Below are 18,496 nucleotides of genomic sequence, written 5' to 3'. Positions count from 1 at the left end.
GTTTCCATGTCCATAATGTGGAAGTAATAATACCTGTTTTTTTTGCAATACTAACTAGTTAAGAAACATGTAATCTTTTTATACAAGGTTGAATTCTATAGAACTCATTTGTAAGTTGATTCTTGAGAGCTTACACAGATTCCCAGGGAATAGTGGTTTAGTTCTTCATGTAGCCTCTATATAGCTATTTGACACACAGCATATGTTGAAAAAAGTACCTCTGCATAAAATAGTAGAAGGTAATTCTCAATACTAGTAACAAAATAATAAAAATTAAATCTTCGTTTCCTTGTACCACAGAAAGATTTTATAAAGAGTGATAATGATTGTAAATAGTGGAAATGAATTTGTCTGAGTCCATTTTTTCCCCCAAGTTTTTGGATCCTACAAGGTATGAGTGCTTTGTCAGCACTTTCCGATCATCTTACCATATATGCAGTCTAGAAATCACTGTTTGTTGCAGTTGTTTTCAAGTCTGTGAAACCCTTTTATACTACAAGAAGCTACAGCTACATATGGGTCTGTAAATTATTCATGTGTGTATGCAATGCCTATGGAGTATATTCATGCACACTAACCTGTGATGTGCCCCTCTCCCCACTTTACTATCTGTGGAATGAAGTACAGTCTCCTTAGAGGAGGAAAATGATTTTTCCAGTCTGATCCAACCTGCTGTGTAAATTTTCAACATGATAGAGGAGCATTTATTTCAGACCTCTGCAGCTCCAAAAAACTCCTTCTTACTGCAGTGGTAGACAATATAGACTGGAACCAAACTACCTGGTTTGGATCCCAGCTCTGCCTCTTGCTGGGTTGCAGAGACAGCTGTGAGAATGCACACCACAGACGCCCACTACAAGGAGCTTAGTTGTCCAAGGGCCCCAGCTGCCGTGCTGAGAAATCCATCACTACTTTTGTGCTCAGAAATGGCTTCTTTCATAGCTCAGTGACTGAATGAGATACTGAGGCCTGTTTCTGGGAGACAGAAGACTCCTCTGATGGCCAGTGAGGGGTCAAGGACTCCTCCATTGCCTTGCCAAGCCTTCCTTAAGCTACACTGCAGTCTAGGACACTTCCTCCCCTCTCTTTCACTTGCATCATGGCGTGACCGTTTACCCAGTCTTGCCCAGCTCCTTCCCCATTTTCTCTCACAGATATTTCCTGTAATAGACATCTTACACATTTAATCCCATCTTGGCTTCTGGGATGGATAAAATTGGGATTCAGAGCAGGCTCATTCAATACCTGGCCAGAAGTTGTCACCCTGGTGGGCGGGTGGGGCACTCATCACACCTGGCATAAAGTTGCAGATTAACTGTTAAGGTTTCACTGGTAGAGACTTGAGAAAACTATGGTAGGTGTGATTATGCAGGTATTTGGAAAATAGGGGAGGAATGATACCTACAAAGACAACAGAGTTGGCTGATTACTGCTAAATTGTATTGGAGCACTGCTGAAGGAAAATGAGACACAGAGCTGTTAACAAGCAGTTAACAGCTAAGTATGAGAGCTGTAGAGCCTCTGTGATAAGCTTACAGAGAGGCCTTTAACACCTGGAGTTGAAAGACAAGAGTTGGTTGAACTGCAAGCTGAAGAGCCTACTAATTCTTAGTGTCACAAGGCTCCAGAGACATTTGAGCATTGAAAGTTTCGCCAAGGCAGTTCTGTTAATATGAAGGTGGGGAAACCTAGGATCCTAAACACAGATGGGGTCATCGGGATGGATGTCCCTGTGACTCCTATTCCTTCTGGACCATCAGGGCTTGCAGAGGTAGCAGCCTTTCTCTAGCAAACTCACATGTTTGCTGTGCTGGAAGATGCTGCAGAAGCCTCCTATCCACAGGCAGTAGCCCTCCTCCCTGACCCTGCCCTCCTCCTCCTCCTTTCCCCAGTGTCAAGCCAATAATTAACCAATAACAAATCCAGTCACTGGTAAATCCCAGCATAACCCAGCTGGGATGTGCTGGGCCTGATAAGGGAAGATAGAGACTATTTTCCTAAAAATTTGCATGGTTTAACTGGCATTATTGGCAGGAACCAGGACAGGACTCCTGGGATTGGATTTTAAAGGTGTTTTTTTTTTTTTCAAAGGGGCGAGAATGTGAGATTAGATATATACAAATTAATTGACTGAGGGGCACTTTCTGGGGTATAGAGGATTTAACACCCCAAGAAGAACTCTGTTATAGACTGAATGCGTCGCCCCAAAATTCATCTCTTTAAACCTAATCCCCCGTGTGACTTGGAAGTAAGAGGCCCCAGACAGCTCGCCTGTCCTTTCCACCACGTGAAGACACAGCAAAGAGACAGCTGTTTGTGAACCAGGAAGTGGGCTCTCCCCAGACACCAAATCGGCAAGCACCTCAGTCTTGGACTTCCCAGCCTTCAGAACCATGAGAAATAAAAGTTTGTTGTTTAAATCACTCAGACTGTGGTCTTCTGTTATAGCAGCACAAACTCAGATACTGATGTTCAGGGAAAACTTGCTAAGGGGATGGATTTTTAGAAACCGGGGGGGAAAGCCCATTCTTAGCGAAGTGAGAAATGTCTGAATGGTACTGGCAGACTGTAGAGGAAGGAATAAAGAGGCTGAGCAAAGTGAGCATACCGGACCAGAAGATCCATCAGAGGACTGTGCTCTGCGAATGTCCCCAGAGGAGAGGGCATTCACCCACGGCCATCAGGAAAACAGTGCTGAGAGAAAGACCAACATCACCAAGTCTGCAGGCCAGAGATGAAGGTAAGAGAAGCAGCCACAGAACTGGCTCGTTAACACCCATGGGAGTGACAGAGCCCTGTAGAAATAGAGGCCAGGTGGTGTTGCTTAACTGCCAGAAGCTAGAAGGCCACAATTACCGTAATGACTGGCAAGGTCATTGCAGCCAAAGGAGCTTGACTCCAGAGGAGTTGTGGAGACAGCTAATAGAGAATAGCCTCCCTAGGGGGAAAATAGATGGGCTGTCCACAATGGTGCTTATTAACATCCATTACCATTTTTAAAAAAAGAGCTGGAGGCTGAGGGTAGTCACTGTTATAAAAAAGTCATGATCCCTTGACTAGTTGCCAGGCCTAAAACAATTTTCAGACCCAGAACTGAACATATGGAGGGGTTCCTAGGAGGAAGAATCCTACCAAACCCATGGCAAGTACATAAATACAAGACAGCTTCCCTCAGAGGACTCTGTGGCTATCTATCTGAGTGACTGTACCTTAGGGAAAGAATAGTCAGGTATTTTGAAGAATGTTGATCACAGGATCAGCACTGATGTTTGTATTCAGAGATCTAAAGCAGCATCACAGCCTTCCTGTTAGAATGGGGGTCTACCAGACCAGGTTTCCAGCTCGAGTAGTTTCCCGGTGGGCCCACTGGATCCGTGGACCCACGGAAGAGTCACTTCCTAGTCCCCAGTGCATAATTGAAATTGCTATTTGTGGCAGTTGGATAACCGCTGCACTGGGTTCCTGGTCTGTGGAGGTGGGAGTTACCGTAGCATGGCTTGCCAAGGGGAACCCTCCGAAACCTTCCGTCACTCCTGCCAAGACGGTAAATCAGGCACTGTGTTGTATCTAGGGGAATGAAGATTAGTGTCACCACTAATCTCTTAAAACCTAATGGATACACGGGTGCTAATTCCAATCCTATGTCTTTGATTTGCCAGTCTGGTCCCTAAATAAACTGGATGGATCCTGAAGAATTACTATAGACTACTGCAGACTTAACCAAGTAATGGCCTTCATCACAGCAGGCGTTCTATGGTGGAACTCACTGTTAGAACAGATTTAATAAGGGCTCAGATACGTGGTACATCACTGATTTGGCAATACCTTATTTTTTTTTTTTTTTTTTTTGGCATTCTAATTGGAATAGAGGATCAGAAACAATTCACTTTCACTAAGAACAGTGACTTGAGTTTTGCCTTGGGGCTATATGAACTCTCCCATTCTCAGTCATAATATGAACCACTTAAATATCCCTCAGAACACTACATAGGTCCATTTTTATTGACAACATCATGCTGATTGGACAGATAAGCAAAAGGTGGCTGGCATGCCAAAGACCATGGTAAGATAGAGGCACTCCAGAGCATGGGAGATAAACACAAAGCTCCAGGAACCAGATACTTCAGTAAAGTGTTTAGAGGTCCAGTGGTCAGAGGAGTGCCAGGACATCCCCTCCAAAATGAAAGCCAAATTGCTGCGTCTTGCAGCCTTAACCACAAAGAAGGAAGTAGGAACTTTCTAGGCCTCTTTTGCTTCTGGGATCAACACATTCTACAACTGGGAATAACGCTCTGGCTCATGTGCCAGGTGACAAGGAAGGGGGCCAGCTTTGAATAGGGCTGAAAACAGAAAAGGGCTCTGTGACAGTTCCTGGCTTCACTGTAAGCAGCCCTGACTAACATTTGGACCATACGATCCAGCAGATCCTGGTGGAATCCGTGATGGGAAAAGATGCAGTTTGGAATTTATGGCAAGTCTACTGGAAGAATCATGACACAGACCCTTGGGATTCTGAAGCACAGTCATGCCATCTGCAGCAGATAATTGCTGCCCATTGAGAAACAGCTCTTGGCCTATCACTGTGCCCTGTAGAGACTGATCATTTGACCACTGGACAGTAAACCTATCCATTCCCTCAGACCCTTTTCAGCTGAGTGACCGGATTTGCTAACTCCCACCATTCTGGCTGTATTTGTTGACATTCTAATAAACAGTGCTTCCCTTCTCCGTCACTCATTTATTTATAACAGATGGATTCATGAATTCTTAGTTAACAGATTAAAATCCATTGCCATCATTATTTATTTTGATGTTCTCATTGTCCTAGATTTGATCAATGGGAGTGCCAGTCCTTTGTGAGTCAGGAGCCCCAGATGTGTCGTGTCTTCCTCATTCTTTGAGCCCTTTCTTACTTTTTGGTGTAACCAGATGCTCCCAACTCAACTTGTACTTTCCCTGCTGCAGCTCTTGAGTCAACCATTTCTTCAAGGATCTCTGCTTTCTTTTCATGGAGAATGGTATCCAAGGACCATGATCTGAGTTGTGGGTTTGCTCATTTCTCCTGTTGTGTCATTGCTTATAGTTCCTCTCAGCACAGATATACATACAAATGTCTGTATTTATCGCTATACCAGTTTATACAGATACCTTCAATTGCAGTCTATCACTACTTTTTAGTTTTTCCCTTTTTCATATTTGTAACTCCTTCAGAAAGAAGCCTGGCTTCTGTTCTCAGTGTATCCTGTAGCTCAAGGCTAGAATACATGAAAGGTAGTTTTGAAATTGCTAACTCATACTACTGTGAAAAGAAAAAAAAAACTTACCAGATTTTTAGATAACCTGTCTGTTTTCAACCAGCCTTTCAGCTTGGCAACTGGAAAAACCATCTTTTAAGTAAGGTTAATAAATTCAAACTTAAGCCCCAAATAAGCATGTCTAGGCCACAAATACTGAATGGCTCAGGGCATGAGTGGTTAAAGGGCTTCAACAGTCCAGGTCACTAGCTTTAATCCTTATGTCTGCTATAATTCACAGTGGTTGAAACAGAACTGTTTATGTTGGGTAATAGTAGCTGATCATGGCTTTATCATCCATGTCTTAGTATAATCATATGAAGAATTGCCACCTCAGCTAAAGTGAAGAGTGGATTTCCCCTCAATGGTGCTGTTTTATTTTTCTGAAAGCAAACTACATAGATCGTTCATAAGTTGTTTCTGCCCATGTATAAAGTACCTAAAGCACAATTTCTCAGTTACGTCTTTTATAACCTTGCATTATGATCATATTCTTTTAAAAATTACATCAAGTTTATGAGCTACTAGTATTTTTGAACAAATATTTAGGAAACAATTCAAGGAAAAGGTGCTGTCAAGGGCAGTACTCAATCTGGAAGGCCAGCACTTTCTCTCTGCACCAAAAACCCATTGATTTTTGGGAGGTGGCATTTTGAAGTTAGAATATAAATTAAGAGTTTAGAATTTCCTGCAAGCATGCTGTCAACATCAGGTTCAAGAATGCTAAGTCATCTGTGCCTTAACACAGATTTCTTTTTGCTTTATTTGTATAGTTTTGCTAAATATTGTTAAGCAATTTCAGCTTGCCATCTTAGCATTAATGGTGAGTAGTCCCAACAGAAATAGAAGCTAAATCTTTAGTATTGATAAGATCTATGAGGAAGGCTTAAATTTTGGTTATTAACATCAGTATTCAATATTGCCCGATACATTGGCTTTTCCTTCCAAAGTGTGAAGTAAAATTAAAATTTAGTATTCTGATCAGGGTAAAATCTGTACATTAACTTGCCAATTTTGCTCAGTATTTTATCTTTAAATTTACTGTTGCCTGCCCTTCACTACGAGAAGGCAATGGCACCCCATTCCAGTACTCTTACCTGGCAAATCCCATGGACGGAGGAGCCTGGTAGGCTGCGGTCCATGGGATTGCTAAGGGTTGCAAAGAGTCGGACATGACTGAGTGACTTCACTTTCACTTTTCACTTTCATGCATTGGAGAAGGAAATGGCAACCCACTCCAGTGTTCTTGCCTGGTGAATCCCAGGGATGGGGGAGCCTGGTGGGCTGCTGTCTATGGGGTCACACAGAGTCAGACATGACTGAAGCAACTTAGCAGCAGCAGCCCTTCACTAAAATCAAAATTTATGTTAAATCCTTAAAGTGGCCTATCTTCAGTGAATTTGTATGACTGGGAAGATGTTCGGGATAAGAAAGAGGAGCACTGTCTTTGAAAAGCACATTGCTGTATTTCATAAAGCCATATGAAGTCTGGAGTCACACAAACTGACCTGCCTTAGTACTGCTCTGTGTGTGTGTGTGTGTGTGTGTGTGTGTGTGTGTGTACGGGCGTAGTCATGTCTGACTCTTTACAATCCCATGGACTGTAGCCCGCCAGGCTCCTCTATCCATGGAAATTTCCCAGGCAACAATACTGGAGCTGGTTGCCATTTCTTACTCCAGGGGATCTTCCAGAACTAGGTATTGAACCTGCGTCTCCTGCAGCTCCTGCTTTGGCAGGTGGATTATTTACTATTGTATCACCTGGGAAGCCCCGTTGTCTTGTATAAATGGCCTTAAATTAATGCATCTATAGTTAGATAATAAAAACAAAAAAATATAAATTTATTATTAGAAAGTACACAGGTCAGTTTACTTTTAGTTCGTTTCTGTCAAAGCAGGTTGGATCAGTTTTACGAGAAAACCAACAGTGCGCATACTCCTACTGTTAAGACCATCAGGCTGGGATTCCTTTAAGGTAGGTTAATTTTTAAGCCAGGTATCATTAAATGTCTGTGGTAGGCAGCTTCTGAGATGGCTCCCAATGATGCCCACTTCCTGACATCCATACCCTTGTTATTCTCTCCTGTTGAGTTCGGGGTAGACCTAACACATGCTTCTGATTAATAGAGTATTGCAACAGTATGGGATGTCAATTCCAGCAGGATTAGTGTACAGGAAGAGTCTGGCTTCTATCTAGCTGGCCCTCTCCTGGCTCTCCTGCTTGCACTCTTTAAAGGAAACCGATTCCCAAGCTCTGAGTTGCCCTCTGAAGAGGCAGGAGAACTGAGGAACGCTTCTGGCCACCAGACAATGAGGGCCCGAACCCCGACAAAAGCACACTCGTGGATGTGGATGGAAGCCCTCTTTCACCGTTTAGGCTTGAGATGGCAGCAGCCTCAGCTGACACCAGGAACGCAATCTCTTGACTGAGAAACCCTGAGCGCTGCTGTTTCTGACCAAAAGAAGCTGTGAGGTACGAAGTTTTGGTCATTGAAAGCTACTGAATATTGGAGTAACTTGTTACTCAACCCTAGATAATCAATACAGTGTCCTCTTTAAAAATAAAAACTCACAAAAGACCACAAGACTCATGTGCTCAGGATACAGTTTTAACTAGCATTTCCTGAAAAATAATTTAACACAGGGGTTTTCAACAACTAACAATGTCAGAAACAATAGGGAAGTTTTTTAAAAAATACAGGTGCCTGGGTTTGCCCTCAAAAAATTCAGTTTGAAATGGTTTGGGGGCGGGGTCCAAGCCTGTCTTTTAAAAAACTTCCCCAGGCAATTCCAGTGAGTAAATGAAGAAAGTGTGACTTACCTGAAACAACGTATTAAGCCCTTCTGAGTGACAGATATAGGCGACATAACTCTGAACAGGATGAGGAGCTCGCCCTGCATTCACAGGTTGGAAGAGAAGACCAACGTGTCAACAGCACCGTGGCGAACGCCCCAGTAGAGTTATGCACAAAGTGATACAAGAAGCCCCGAGAAGGAAACACACCCAACTCGCCTGATAATGTCAACAAAAGGCCTGACAGAGAAAAAGCTAGTTAGCAAGAACTTGGGGTGGAGGGGGCATTACAGGCAAAAGACCAACAAGTAAAGATACCAAGTCGTTAAAGAACAAGCAGGGAGATGGTGTGTTCGTATTTGAATAATAGGAACTCCAGAAACAATTTCAGAGGGGTGGTGGGGAGAGTTGACAGAACACAAAACTAGGGTATAGAAACCAGTGAGGCTGAGGACATGACCCCTGGGGGTGGCATATGGAGAGGAGGATTACTTTGCTATTCAGGATACATAATGAATGGGACTTGGAAATAGGCACTGAAACGCAGAGGGAGGAGCCGGTGATGACTCCCAGGTCCTGGCTTGGCTGTTGTGTGGGTGGTAGACGTAACTTTGGCAGCAAATACGGGGGAAGGAAAAGCAGAAGGCAGGGAAATGAAGAGCTCAGTTTCAAAACCAAGTTTAAAGACTCTGAAGAAACAACTGGCTGCCATTTGGCACTAGAAATGAACACCAAATTGCTGCATTACTTGCCGGAAGAGCACATCTTTGTGGATGTTTTTTGTGTCTTTGGAAATAATCAAGAACACAGCTCCTGTTTTGTCCCTGCATGTTTTGATGATTTGCAGTCCGTTTTCAATAAGATCAGGAAGGTCTTGAGAATTAGCTATATTGGCTTTTAGAAAGGATTCTATTTCACCAAATTAAACAAACCTTTAAAATCGACTGTATAGACTTCTTTTTACTATGTGTTTTTGTCCATTGGCTACATTTCACTCATGCCACACGCTTCTTGTGAGCCTTTAGCCCACTTCCCTCTTACATGAGTAATGCCCAACTATTAGTAGAATTTTGAATTGACATCAGATTGCACTGTGTCATGAGGTGGGAAGATTCTGATGTTGACATCCACATATCCTCATTATGACCTGGTCATTGTTTTCATTTCAAAGGAGCAATACCTTCAGCTCACTACCTCAGTCTGTTTAAAGCATGTTAAGCTTGTGTATCAGAGTGAAGTTACATGTTCTTGCTAAGAATGTGCTCTCCAGTGTCAATCTACTCCCCTGTTGTGGGTTCTTCTTTTTAAGGAGCATAGATACCCAGTATCCTCATTATTCACTATTGATCAACTGACATTTTAAACTTATAGAACTCCTCTTTCCTCTCTGGTCTGAACATATGCCCCCACTGGAGGCAGAGAAGCCACAGGGAAATACAACTGACTTGACTCTAACTGTGAAAGCAAGGATTGCACATTGCTTGTCAAGCCTGCCTTGAGGCTGGTGTAAAAAAAAAATGCTGATGTCCGCATAGCATGTATCTCTAAGTAAATCAAACCTGTAATTCAACTTGGCTGCCTCTAAGTCATTTTGATTCCTGCCAACAAGAACATTAATGAACTTAGTATCTCTACAGGTTTATTCATGTGTAAGACCCAATTCCTTATTCCTCATTCCAGCAGCTGCCTCTGCTCCATCTGATAAAGTGGAAAGTTGGAATAGGTCACACAAATCCAGCTCATTTCTTAAGCCCAGATTATTGTATGCAGTGTTCTATAAGTCGTCTGTCTGGTTTTAGGATAGAAAACAAAGTTTCTAGGACTTGAATCTGAAAAAAATCCATACACTAGTAATTCTTGTCATGAAGAAACATTTTATGAAATTCAGCTTATTCATGCTTCTTTTCTTCCTACTTTTATTCTCCTTTTGACAATGATACATAATTCAGTTATATTATACAGTACTTTTGCTTTTCAACCTTGGTTTACCGCTATGGATTTACAGGTGTGAGTGTATTCCAGAACATGTAGTACTTCATGGATTTCCCAAAATGTTGTGAGACTGATATACAAAGTATAAGAAAATGGTCATGAATCTAATTTGTCAAAAAATTTTAACTTAAAAACATAAAAATATATAGACTGGTTATTCATAAATTTGTCCACAGACTAGAATCACCCATATCTCTTTAAAATTCCAGAACCCAGGCAGCACGCAGACCAATTACGTCACCTTCTGAAGCTGGGACACAAGCATCAGCAGTGTCTTCACTCCCCAGGTGATTCCAACATGCAGACGAGTGTGGAGACCACTGATCTCGACAGCTCTGTTACTTCGTGATTTCAAGAAAACCCAACTGCAGCTTCTCCTAGACTACTGACTCTGCCCTTGATGGCGGGTTCGCTATTGTGCAGTTTCTCCATCAAGCCTGGTGGGCTGCCGTCTATGGGGTCGCACAGAGTCGGACACAACTGAAGTGACTTAGCAGCAGCAGCAGTTAGCTTTGAACTTGAGCAAGGCCACTGCCTGAGAGGTAATTCAATCACTGAAAAGCAGCAATTAAAGAGTGAAAGGCCACAGATGGATATAAGATAGTTGATTCCAAAGTTGGTAAAGTTACTGATATTTGCTGAGGTTTTTCCTGTTAGTGCTTCGTGTCTCAGATTTTCCTATTCCATTTTCACACACGGATAGTTTCTCATGCAGTTAGTTTTATGAAACTCTGGTCCACTAGGGTTACATGTTTTTGTTTTTTCATGCTTTGGGCTATTGTTTTTAAAAGTCCTTCTTTGACTTCGTCATCTTTAAAATATCTAACTCAGAGGGGGTTATGCATTGAGTGAGAATTGTTTTTTTGCCTTGTTTGACTCAGTTTGACACAAAAATAAGTATTTAAACTTTTGTTTTCTGTGTCCACATAGCACATTATTTAAGCAATCACTGGCTGTCCAGAAACTGAAGGAAGCTGGGTTTTACCTTTCTAAAAAAATGGAAATGTAGTTGATTTACAACTTTGTGTTAATTTCTGCTATACAGCAGTGATTTAATTATACATATATATATACACACACATCCTGTTTTTTTCATCTTGATTTAAATATAACAACTGTTTACTCACAGGTGGTAAATTTACATGGTTGACACCCTTTATCAGAACTCAGAACTCCAGAATTTGTACAAATAACCACCATACTGGCTTACACAATTTTAAACCTAATAGTATAAACTGATAAAATGATGGTTTCGCTATATGCTTATACGTATCTTGAGAGAGATTAATTAAAGGAAGTAAAATAGCAGTTGAAGCTGCTGGATGATTGAAATTATCTGAATAAGTGTGATCTTGACTTTAATGAATTAATAAGTAAGCTTCTTGCTGTAAGTATTTGATTAATTTTAAACCACATTTGACTTAGGAACCATTTACACTTAATTTATGGTCTAGTGTTCAATTAAAATCATCTATACTATTATGTGCAGGCTCTCAATCCTATTCTTGCATTGGTTACGTCCCTTTTCCATCACTAACTACCACACTGAGTCGTACAAAAAGGAAGCATATGTCTGTGATCTAATTTCTCATAATATTTTTCAGCTGGAACCTTTAGGGAAAACACTTGCTTAGAAAATGCATGTGTTTTTTACTCAGTTTATTCTATCAGTAATCGTTTGGGAGGGGTGAATGAAACAAATGACCGCGCATATGTGTCTAATTAAAAACAAAAGACTGGGATGTTACAGTTATTTCCTAAAATCACTTTTTCATATGAAGATTTTGGCTGAGTCTTTACCAGGGAAACTCAGGACCACTGCGGTGTGTGGAAAGCACACCAGCCATGGACTCAGAAGGCCTGGGTTTGAATTCCGTTGACTTACAAATGTAAGGCAGATTATTTTTATCCCTCCTCTGTTAAAACTATTTTTTAATACATGAAGTTTACATTTGGCCGCAGAAGGCATTTTTTTCTACTCCTAAAAAAAAAAAAATTATATACTGTATGTCAGTTTTTAAATTTCATTGTAAGTGAGGGGAAAAAGTGAAAGTGTTAGTCGCTCAGTTGTGTCCAGCTCTTTGCTTCGCCATGGACTGTAACCCACTGTGCTTCTCTGTCAATGGAATTCCCCAGGCAAGAATACTGGAGTGGGTAGCCATTCCTTTCTCCAGGGGATCTTCCTGACCCAGGGATCAAACCCAGGTCTCCTGCATTGGAGGCAGATCCTTTACCATCTGGGCCATCAAGGAAGCCCTGTACCTCTTAAATTGTGTTCTTATTGTAAATATATAGCTCTATTTGGGGAAATATCTTTTGACATGTAGTATTTTTGAGCCAAGTAATGAGCTGTGTAATGTAGACATAACTTAGGTAGAATAATTCAACTTCATTATAAGATTGTCTTATAGCTCTTTTTCCTTTCTCCCTTGCAGAATGCCTTCCTATTGTGTGTTAGTTACTGCTGTGTATGACTCTTTTTGACCCCATGGACTGTAGCCCACCAGGCTTAGGCAAGAATACTGGAGTGGGCAACCATTCCCTTCTTCAGGGGATCTTCCCGACCCAGGGATTGAACCAAGGTCTCCTGCATTGCAGGCATCTTCTTTACTGTCTGAACTGCATTCCTAGTTTCCTTATTAAAAAAAAAAAAAAAGGAAGCATTAACTCAGGATGAAATAAACCACAAGCCTAAAAAGAGATGCCTGTTTCCATTCAGTGTTTATATTTGCCAGGCTAAAGACAGGCAAATAATTGTCTTGCCTTTAATGACTTGATCCTGAACGTTATATTAAGTAGTGTTGACGACATGTGACTTGAGCAGAATTGTTGGTTATTTTACCAAACTTTGGGTCAAGGTTTGCTTGAAATGAGTTGTGCTATGGATCTAAAGCTTTGGAAGATCAAGAGTGAATTGTTTTGCCCTCGACATTGTTTCCACCAAGATATTATGACTTAGTATTGATTTTGAAAAGTGAAATCTAACTTATGAGAGCACAGATCATATTCAGGTATTCTTAAATGTAAAATTGATTTGGGCCTACCCAGGAGCTATATACAGTAATAATGATCACAGAGGGGAAAACAATGCTGTGCAGATTTTTCTGTGCTCCTTTTAGAAAGTGTATCCTGGAGGACAGAGCTGGGCACTTGGTCATCCCAGTTTCTTTCTCACGTGGCATGTTAAAGTTTGATATTGTTACTCCTAACCAAGGTTTGTATTGGGATCATTGCTGAAAGAGGCTTTAAGGATATAGTGTCACCAATATTTAGGTATTGTTATAGGTTTCATCCAGGACAGCTGAAAAGGTAACAGTTACCTGCTGCTGCTGCTGCTGCTAAGTCACTTCAGTCGTGTCCAACTCTGTGCGACCCCAGAGATGGCAGCCTACCAGTCTCCCCGTCCCTGGGATTCTCCAGGCAAGAACACTGGAGTGTATTGCCATTTCCTTCTCCAATGCATACAAGTGAAGAGTGAAAGTGAAGTCGCTCAGTTGTGTCTGACTCTTAGTGACCCCATGGACTGCAGCCTACCAGGCTCCTCTGTCCATGGGATTTTCCAGGCAAGAGTACTGGAGTGGGGTTCCATTGCCTTCTCCGGTAATAGTTACCTAGTACCCAATTAATTCAGGAGTATGGAGAAAAATAGTTTGATGAAGACTTACGTTAGAAAGCTCATTTTATAGGTGGACATGACTGGGTTAGCTCAGGGTTTTTGTGTTTTTGTTTTTTCCTTCAAAGAAGCAGACTTTTTCTAAGATTAGAATCAACACTGCTGGTAGAACTGGAAAACTTAGGGGCAGGCCATTAAAGTGCAAGGTTCTCTGTGTCCCAGATGTAAGGACAGGAAGATGCTCTTTTTTCTCAGGTGCTGCTTCTGCATAGTAATATCAATAGGCTGTATCAACAGACAAAGGAGAGTCTGCAATTCACCATGAGGCAAAAAGCCACATTGTTGTTGAGTTGATAAGTCGTGTCCAACTCTTTGTGACCCCATGGACTGTAGCCCACCAGGATCCTCTGTCCATTGGATTTTCCAGGCAAGAATACTGGAGTGGATATGCCGTTTCCATCTCCAGGGGATCTTTCTGACCAGGAACCAAAGCTGTGTCTCCTGTATTGGCAGGCCGATCCTTTACCGCTGAGCAAGCAGGGAAGTCCACGTAAGTCTTTCAAAGTTTCAGGTAACATTCATGATGGGGAATGATATATTTTGGTGTATTCTTAAACCCTTACCTCTTTTATTTTTTAAGTATGTCTGTATTCCTTTGTGCTCAGCAGAGGCTGGAGGGAGGGAGTGATAGAAGTCTAATACAGAATCTCTCTTCTTTATTTCCCATTGAAACCAATAAAATTTAGTGTATGTATTATATACACATATGTATGTGTTTAATATTTAATATAATAACCTGTGGGTTTTTTAAGATGTGTTTTGCTATGAATTATAATATACACATAAAAAGTGATAATGTGACATGTACAGTTTATGAATAGTTCTAAGAGTAAACATCCCTTGTAACTGCTGCTGCTGCTGCTGCTAAGTCACCTCAGTCGCGTCCGACTCTGTGCAACCCCATAGACGGCAGCCCACCAGGCTCCCCCGTCCCTGGGATTCTCCAGGCAAGAGCACTGGAGTGGGCTGCCATTTCCTTCTCCAATGCATGAAAGTGAAAAGTGAAAGTGAAGTCGCTCAGTTGTGTCCAACCCTCAGTGACCCCATGGACTGCAGCCTTCCAGGCTCCTCCTTCCATGGGATTTTCCAGGCAAGAAAACTGCTACCTATGGTGAAGAAGAAGGAGAAAGAAGAGGAGGAGGAGGAAGATAAGAATTAGACTTTGTTTCTAATAAGAACCTTCTCCTATAGTCTTCCCTGAATAAGCTCTAGCTTTACTTTTTATGTAACCATTTCCTTCCTTGCTTTCGTTATAGTCTTACTACGTTGGTGTACACGCCTGTATGCACCAGATTTATCCATATAGTTCAGTGTTGTTTGTTTGGGGACTTGATGTATTCTTTAGTCTTGCTTCTTCCATTTGTTATCCGTGTAGTTGAATGTAGCTGCAGTTTGTTGATTTTCATTGTTTTGTAGTATTCTTTTGTAAAAGTGTGCCACAATTCATTTGCCTATTCTGCTGTGTTGGACATCTGGGCTGATTAGAGTTTGTCCCTATTTGAGTCGTGTTGCCATGACTATTATGCTATGTCTTGGTGCACAAGGCATGCATTTCCACCAGACCCAGTCCTAGTCAATACAAATAAAAACGTGACAGTGGACAGGGAAACTCTCTTTTTCGAAACAAACTGTAGTGAGCCAGTGATCTAATGAAGGAAAACAACCGTTCTTTTGGTTATTCTAAGGTGGTGGGTGCTATCTGGACATAGAGAAGGCCATTTCTATCAGGTGAATAAAAAGACATTCCATTTAAGATTCATGTTTGCAAGTATGTTTCATCAAGAAAATAAAAAGTTTTCGTTTTTAAGCTATCTCTGGTATTATTTCTTTTGTTGTTGTTGTTTAGTTGCTAAGTTGTGTCCGACTCTTTTCAACCCCATGGACTGCAGCATGCCAGGCTCCTAGGTCCTCCGCTATCTCCCAGTTTGCTCAAATTCATGTCCACTGAGGCAGTGATCCTATCTAACCATTTCATTCTCTGCTGCCCCTTTCTCCTCTTGCCTTCAATCTTTCCCAGCATCAGGGTCTTTTCTAGTTGATTTGGTTCTTCGAATCTGGTGGCCAAAGTACTGGAGCTTCAGCTTCAGCAACAGTTCTTCCAATGAATATTCAGGGTTGATTTCCCTTAAGATTGACTGGTTTGATCTCCTTGTAGTCTAAGGGACTTTCAAGAGTCTTCTTCAACACCACAGTTTAAAAGCATCAATTCTTTGGCACTCAGCCTTCTTTACGGTCCAATTCTCACATGCATACATGACTACTGGAAAAACCATAGCTTTGACTATATGAACCTTTATTGGCAAAGTGATGTCTTTGCTTTATTACATACTGTTTAGGTATGTCATAGCTTTTCTTCTGGAGAAGGCAATGGCAACCCACTCCAGTACTCTTGCCTGGAAAATCCCATGAATGGAGGAGCCTGGTAGGCTGCAGTCCATGGGGTCGCTAGGAGTCAGACACAACTGAGTGACTTCACTTTCCCTTTTCACTTTCATGCATTGGAGAAGGAAATGGCAACCCACCCCAGTGTTCTTGCCTGGAGAATCCCAGGGACGGGGGGCCTGGTGGGCTGCTGTCTCTGGGGTCGCACAGAGTCGGACACGACTGCAGCGACTTAGCAGCAGCAGCAGCAACTTTTCTTCTAAGGAACAAGCGTCTTTTCATTTCATGGCTGCAGTCACCATCCACAGTGATTTTGGAGCCCCCCAAAATAAACTTCTTCCCCTTTTGTCCACTTTTCCCCCTTCTATTTGTCATGAAGTGATGGGATTGGATGCCACGATCCTAGTTTTTTGAATGTTGAGTTTTAAGCCAGCTTTTTTAGTTTCCTCTTTAACCTTCATCAAGAGGCTCTTTAGTTCCTCTTCACTTTCTACCTTTAGAGTGGTGTCATCTGCATATCTGAGGTTGATATTTCTCCTAGCAATCTTAATTCTACCTAATGATTCATCCAGCCTGGCATTTCACATGATGTACTCTTCGTAGAAGTTAAATAAGCAAGGTGACAATATTTCTAGAATTGTAAAATTAATAGGATGAAATGTCCTTAGAGGGCAGAGAATGAGTCTCACATTTTTTTATGTTCTTCATAGATCATGGCAATGCTAGAAAGATGTTAAGTCCCCACTGACTATGCATTGCCTGAATAAATCTACTGTAGAGTAAAATTATTTGTGCAAATAGTTATAATTTCCAAGGGGCAGGCCCATAAAAGAGGAGAATGGTGGATTAGTTTAACTTAAGATTTTCTGTTTTGAAAGCCTCTTACCTGAAAAATATAGAATAATAGAGTAGATGAGTCAATCTTTTTTCTCCATAATTTTTCTTACCAAATTTGTATACGTCCTAAGTACAGATAATTATAAAGCATTTTAAAATTATAACTTGATCCTTTCGTTTGCCTTTTAAACAACAGACAAAATGGGCAGTACACTAACTTTACCACTTTTGATAGATCTGTGCTTCACAGCATATATTTCAAACCTTAACTGATTTTTCCAGCTAAGGCTGCGCTGCTAAGTTGCTTCAATTGTGTCCAACTCTGTGCGACTCCCTAGACGGCAGCCCACCAGGCTCCACCATCCCTGGGAATCTCCAGGCAAGAACACTGGAGTGGGTTGCCATTTCCTTCTCCAAGGCATGAAAGTAAAAAGTGAAAGTGAAGTCGCTCAGCGAATCCATGGACTGAAGCCCACCAGACTCCTCCGTCCATGGGATTTTCCAGGCAAGAGTACTGGAGTGGGGTGCTATTGCCTTCTCCAGCCAGCTAAGGCTAGATCACAATAAACTGATTTCAGTATCTTCCTGTTTTTTATGGCTTCATTCTAAAGCTTCAGCAGAAGAAACAAAATGCTATTTGTCACACTATTCTGGATTAGCTGAAGTCTTGTTCCTGTTTGGGCGAAATGACCATTGGCCTAATGCTATCAACATGAACACTTTACAACATTCATCCAAGAACTATTTCAAGTATTGAGGAAAAGGCACTTTAATTGAAAAATTAGGGACTTCCCTGGCATTCCAGTGGTTAAGACTGCATTTCCAATGCGTTAGGAACTAGGATCCGGTATGCTGTGCAGCATGGCCAAAAATAAAATAAAATAATTAATTAAGATATTTAATGAAAAAGTACTTATCCACTGTTGAGCTAGAAGAAAATGACTGTTTCTTGTGAATTCAACATACTAGCCACACCACGATTCATTTTGCCTTCTGTTACAACCAATGTGTTTGAATTCTTTTTTTGCAATGAAAAGATTCTTATGGTATGTCTACCTTGGGGACTGTAACTTTCAAAAGGTGCTCTTAAATATATTGCTACCTTATTTAAACTATTTGCTTCCAAGATGTGCAGTTCTTTGCACAAAGAATAAGTCAGGAGCCCTCTGGACACACAAAAGGAAAATGCTCAGCTGGGTTTCCCTTTTTATATTTCTGTGATGGGTTTATGACTTGATGGCCAGCTTCTTTATAGATTCACCTCTCAGAGGACACAATTCCCTTTAATGTGTTTTCTGTGCTTATAGAAAGAAACACTGTGTTAGTGTTTTAGTCTGTTCAGGCTTCGATAACAAAATACCATAAACTCTGTGGCTTATAGTCTAAGATCAAGTTGTCGGCAGATTTGAGGTCTGGTGAGAGCCCACTTCCTGGTTCATAGCTTTCTTTTTGCTTTAATTTCACATCAAAAGGTGGGTCTCTTTTATAAAGGTACTAATTCCATTCATGAGGCTCTACTCTCAT

Source organism: Bos indicus, chromosome 20 (genome assembly GCF_029378745.1).
Source record: "Bos indicus isolate NIAB-ARS_2022 breed Sahiwal x Tharparkar chromosome 20, NIAB-ARS_B.indTharparkar_mat_pri_1.0, whole genome shotgun sequence".
Classification (NCBI taxonomy): Eukaryota; Metazoa; Chordata; class Mammalia; order Artiodactyla; family Bovidae; genus Bos; species Bos indicus.
This window is presented reverse-complemented; position numbering follows the sequence as displayed.